Below are 6,000 nucleotides of genomic sequence, written 5' to 3' on the forward strand. Positions count from 1 at the left end.
CTCCAGTAGCCGAATCAGAGGAGGAGGAGGAGGAGGTGTGGGAGTCAGGGTCAGCATTAAGGCAACCTGAGAGCTCCGAGGGGGATGAGGGAATGGAGCTGTCAGAGAGAGAGAGACAGAGGCGGAGCCTGGGCCGTCCATCAGCCCTCAGATGGAGAGTCAACAGACCCCAGGTCTGGAGGTGGCTGATGAGGAAGAAGAGGAACAGGTGGGTCCAGTGCCTGATGTCCGGATGTGCAGAAGGCAGAGGAGAGGAGAGCAGTGGAAATCTATGGACTGATCCTTGGGACGGAAGAGCCACCACTGCTAGCAAAGCCCCAGCCTAGCTCTGGGGATAAAAGGCAGGGAGTGGAGATGAATAGATGTGGCAGACAACTATTCATCTCCCTGCCAGACAGACTTGTTAGCCTGCTATGTGTGAGAGAGAGACTTTTTGCCTGGGCTGCTGGCGCTCCTGATAAAGGGAACAATTAGGTAATTACAGAGGATTTGTTGTGTTTTGGAGCCGGGTCAGGTATCTTACACAGCCATCCCAACCCAACCCTTCTTTCAGCCTATCCACAACTGAAGAGTGCTTCTTTTCTTTTCTTTTCTTTTCTTTTCTTTTCTTTTCTTTTCTTTTCTTTTCTTTTCTTCCTTTCCCTCCCTCCCTCCCTCCCTTCCTCCCTCCCTTCCTTCCTTTCTTTCTAAAATTTATTGGCTACCTATCTTGCCACAGGGTTACTCTGGGCAATTTAAGGTTACATCTAACAATTACATCTGTTTCCATGAACTACACCTGGACAACAGGTTTCCTGGGGATGATAATCAGTAGCTCCAAGGAGGTTCAGCAGATCTATTTGAAGACCAAAGGATGTCCAGAAAATGAAATTTGTTTATTAATTTTATTAATTTATTAATTTTATTTCTATATCGCCCTTCTCCCGAAGGACTCAAAGGGTGAAACTTTGAGGAATCCAGTTTCACCCTTTGATGGGCTGTGGTAGAGATGCTTTGAGAAAACAGAATATATGCAGCCAAAGTAGAAAGAAAAAGAGGAACTTGTTTAGTCTCTGCAAACTCAGCACGATAAAGGTTTTTCCTGTAATTACCCAAAGAAACTGATTAAATATCTAATTATATCTTGCACTGATAAAGGTTTTTCATGTAATTACCCAAAAAAACTGATTAAATATCTGATTATACTGTATCTTAGCAGGAGAAACAATCTGAGTGCAAAACATCCTGTTGCCTTCTCTGTCTATAAATTCTGTTTGAATAATGGGAGAATGCATCAAATTCAGATTTATTTCAGTTACAATAATTTCTTTTCAGTTACAAGAATGGAGGCCTTTGAACTCTGGTGCTGGAGAAGACTCCTGAGAGTCCCTTGGACTGCAAGGCGAACAAACAAGTCAGTCCTAGAGGAGATCAACCCTGACTGCTCTTTAGAAGGCCAGATCCTGAAGATGAAACTCAAGTATGTTGGCCACCTAATGAGAAGGAAGGACTCACTGGAGAAGAGCCTAATGCTGGGAACGATTGAGGGCAAAAGAAGAAGGGGACGACAGAGAATGAGGTGGCTGGATGGAGTCACTGAAGCAGTCGACGTGAGCTTAAATGGACTCAAGAGGATGGTAGAGGACAGGAAGGCCTGGAGAAACGTTGTCCATGGGGTCGCGATGGGTTGAACATGACTTCGCAACTAACAACAACAACAACAACTTTCTCCTTTTTCCAAGCCTCACCCGATTCCGACCTTTTTTTTTCTTCAACAGGTTATGTATCCTGACAGCAAGAATAATTAATCAGTGGAATAACTTGACTTCAGAAGTTGTCAGTGCTCCAGCATTGGTGGTTTTTAAGAAGAAATTGGATAGCCATTTATCCAGAATGGTATAGCCACTGCTGCTTAAGTGGGGGTTGGACTGGAAGGGACTCCAAGGTCTCTTCCAATTCTGTTATTCTGTATTCTATAAATGTATAGAGGACAGGCCAGCAAGGGCTATCACTGATGAAGGATCAATGCTACCTATGTTTGGTTACATGTGTTTTGTTCCTCTACACGGAGGATCTCGGATCTGCGCACCTTCCGTCGCGCGCTTAAGACTTCTTTATTTCATCAAGCTGGCCTGGCCTAAATCTTCTCCCGTTTTTAAATGTAAATTTTAATTTGTTTTTAAATTATGGGGTATTTTAAATTTGTTCAGCCAAATTATTTAATTCGTTTTTATTCTATTTTAAATTTTTGTATTTATGTGTTTTACCCTGTGGCTGTTCACCGCCCTGAGTCCTTCGGGAGTAGGGCGGTATAGAAATTTAATAAAATAAAAAATAAAATAAAATAAAATACACATGAGTAGGGGAAGAACCTAGCATAAGGACTTGAAATGTCAACAAAGGTGTTATTCTTAAGCAAACTTTGGAAGCCACATAGCAAGAAAAAAGATTTAAAATGATAAAAAACACATAATTTTCAAATACATTGAAAGGGAGAAAATCTAGAAGCAAGCTTTATTGCAAATGAAAGGAAGAAAATCTAGAAGCAAACTTTATTGTAAATGTAAATATAAATGCAAACATGTGATAAAGTTTAAATTTAAAATTTAAAGTAGAAAAAGGGTAAGATTTAGATAATAATACGTCTGATATTTTCCAGATCATCAATGTTATATTATATTTCTTGGATTATTTATACATCTTATAATTATATACTTGTATAACTGATATAAAATCTACTATGCATAATTTAAAATATAAACAGATGTTAATGTACCTCAACTTTTAAAACTGTTCAAGCTTTCAAATAACTTTCAGTTCAACTTAATTTCAACAGTGGAGGTTACTAAGCTACTAATGGAAATTACCAGGGGTGAAATGCTCCCGGTTCGGACTGGATCGCCTGATCCGGTAGCGATGGAGGCGGGTGGTTCGGAGAACCGGTAGCAAAAATCCCTGCCTCCTCCCATGCCCAGCTGAGTCGCACAATCATCAGAGGGTTGTTTTTTTTTTACTTTTAAAAGCATTTTTTCTACAACCTTTTCGGCGGAAAAAATGCTGTTAAAAGTAAAAAAAAGAAAAAAGCCTCTGATGATCACGTGGCTCAGCTGGGATCATCAAAGGCTTTTAAAAGAAAAAAAACCTTTTTTTTAAAATGCCTCTGATGATCCCAGCTGAGTTTACAAGAAAAAAAGCCTCTGACGATCAGGCAACTCAGCTGGGATTATCAGAGCCTTTTGAAAGCATTTTTTTACAACCTCTTCGCCAAAGAGGTTATAGAAAAAATGGTTTTAAAAGTAAGAAAAAAAAATTGGCCATGCCCACCCAGTCACATTACACCCCCCCCCACCAAGCCATGCCCACAGAACCGGTAGTAACAGAGTTTAGATTTCACCACTGGAAATTACTAAGTTGATTATAGCAACTAATTGAATCTCTTTCTCTCTCTTTTTAAAAAGTTTTTATTAGTAGTTCAAAATTAAAAACATTGGACATAGATATGACATCACTGGTCCCAAGCATCTTCCAACACCTTAAACTAATACATAATATACTAATGATAATATAATAATATATTCCTTATACCTTATACATTATTTAAACATAGTATAATAATAGTAATTTATACCTTATTCCTACACAATTATACATATCTATACCTACATATACCTATCTATACAATTCACATACATATTTATCTATAATAACGTATAAAATTCTAGCCTAATACTACACATTTGTCTCGGCTATCCTCCTTTTATCTAACCATTCATAGAATTTTGCCCAGATTTTATAGTACAATGTTTCACTTTTATCCTTGAGTTCCAAGGTGAGTCTATCCATTTCTGCGCAGTTGAAAATTTTTAGTAGTATTTCCTCTTCAGTTGGGGTATCTTTCTCTTTCCACTTCTGCGCAAAGGCTATCTGTGCCGCTGTAAGTATATGCAGTAGTAGATAATTTATGTCTTTCTTGTATTTGCCCTCTGTCATTCCCAAAAGGAAAAGTTCCAGTTTGACTTCTATGTTTATTAACAAAATTTCTTCCAACCAAATCTTTATCAGATTCCAATATAATTTTGCCTTTGGGCATTCCCACCATATATGATAGAAGTTCCCTGGAGCCACCTTGCACTTCAACATGCCGAAGAATTTCCCTTATTGATTCGTACTAATCTTGTTGGGGGGGGAGGTGCCACCTATAAACCATCTTATATAAATTTTCCTTATACGAAGTTGCTAATGTAATTTTTATTTTTTTTTCCCAGAGAGTCTGCCAATTGTCCAAATCAATACTGTGCCCAAAATATTTACTCCAAATTATCATTGTTTCTTTGACTTGTTCCTCAATTGTGTCTTGTTCCAATAAATAGCAATATAATTTACTTTTGGTCTTACCCTCCCTGCTTAATAAAATCTTATCTAATTGTGATAACTCTTGCTTTATACCCCATTCCTTTTTGTCTTTGCTAAATTTAGATTGTATTTGGAGGTATGCCCACCATTCCAATTCAATTCCTTCTTCCTTTAAAATATTTCTTGTTTTCAATTCTCCTCTCTCATTCAGAATATCTTTATAGGAGACAACTCCCCCTAATTTAGTAAAATTTGGATGAGTATACATTTCCAAAGTTGACACCCAATTGGGAATTTCCATATAATTACTTCTTTTTGTCTTAATCCAGATATCTAATACAGCCCTACTGATATAATGCCTCTGGAAATACTGATGGACTTTATGCTTTTCCTCCCATAAAATAGCATGCCATCCTGTCTGTAAATTGTGGCCTTCTAACGCCAATAGTTTTGTATTTTTGAGATGCATCCACTCACTTATCTATACCAAAGCTACTGCCTGATAATATTTTCCCAAATCTGGCAAACTGAATCCCCCTCTTTCTCTAGCATTTTATAATAACTTTAATCTAATTCTCGTTTTTTTCCTTGCCAGACGAATTTTGAAATATGTCTATCCAAATTAGTAAAAAAATCTTTTTTTGAGCCAAATTGGTATCCACTGGAATAGAAACAACATTTTTGGTAGGACATTCATCTTAATGGTGGCTATCCTGCCCATTAAAGATAGCTGTAATTTTCCCCATTTTTCCAAATCAGACTTAATTTCTGCCATTAATTTATCATAATTATCTTCTTTGAGTGTGATGCATCTTGCAGTCAATTGAATTCCTAAATATCTAAGTTTTTTCGTAGTCTGAATATTTATCTTTCCCTCCAATTCTTTTTTTGCTCTTCAGTCTTATTTTTGACTATCATTTTCATTTTTTCCTTATTTATTTTAGGCCCGCTACCTCCCCATATTCCTCCAGTACTTCCATCAGCCTAACATCAGATTGTACAGGCTCTTCGATAATAAAGACAAGATCGTCCGCAAATGCCTGTACTTTAAAAATTTATTTTCTTATTTTGAAATCTTTGATCTGTACATATTCTTGAATTGTTCTAATTAAAGTCTCTAATGATAAAATAAACAATAATGGTGATAGTGGACAACCTTCTCTTGTCCCTTTTTGGATTGGAAAATTCTTCGTTGTTTCCCCATTGATTACCACTTTGGCGTCCTGTATAAAATAAATTGCTTTATACATCCTTATAAATTTTCCCCCAAAATCCATGTAATTTAATTGTTCTAATATAAAGTCCCATTTGATATTATCGAAGGCTTTTTGTGCATCGATAAATATCAATGCCATCTGTTTTTCATTATGGATTTCATAATATTCTATGGTATCTAAAATAGTCCTAATGTTGTTCCTTATATGCCTTCTGGGCAGGAAGCGATTTTGGTCAGAATGAATAAAATTCTCTAGAAATTTCTTTAATCTGTCTGCCATGATTATCATAAAAATTTTGTAATCTGAATTCAGTAAGGATATCGGTCTATAATTTTTAATATAAGTCAAATCAGAATTTTCCTTAGGGATCAATGTAATTATTGCTTCTTTTCACGATGCTGGTATCCTGGCTTCATTCATTATACACCTCTAGTAACAATGGACTTAGTAT

This window comes from Pituophis catenifer, unplaced genomic scaffold (assembly GCF_029215685.1).
Source record: "Pituophis catenifer annectens isolate HBS135680 unplaced genomic scaffold, rPitCat1.0.hap2 SCAF_3, whole genome shotgun sequence".
In the NCBI taxonomy this organism is placed as follows: Eukaryota; Metazoa; Chordata; class Lepidosauria; order Squamata; family Colubridae; genus Pituophis; species Pituophis catenifer.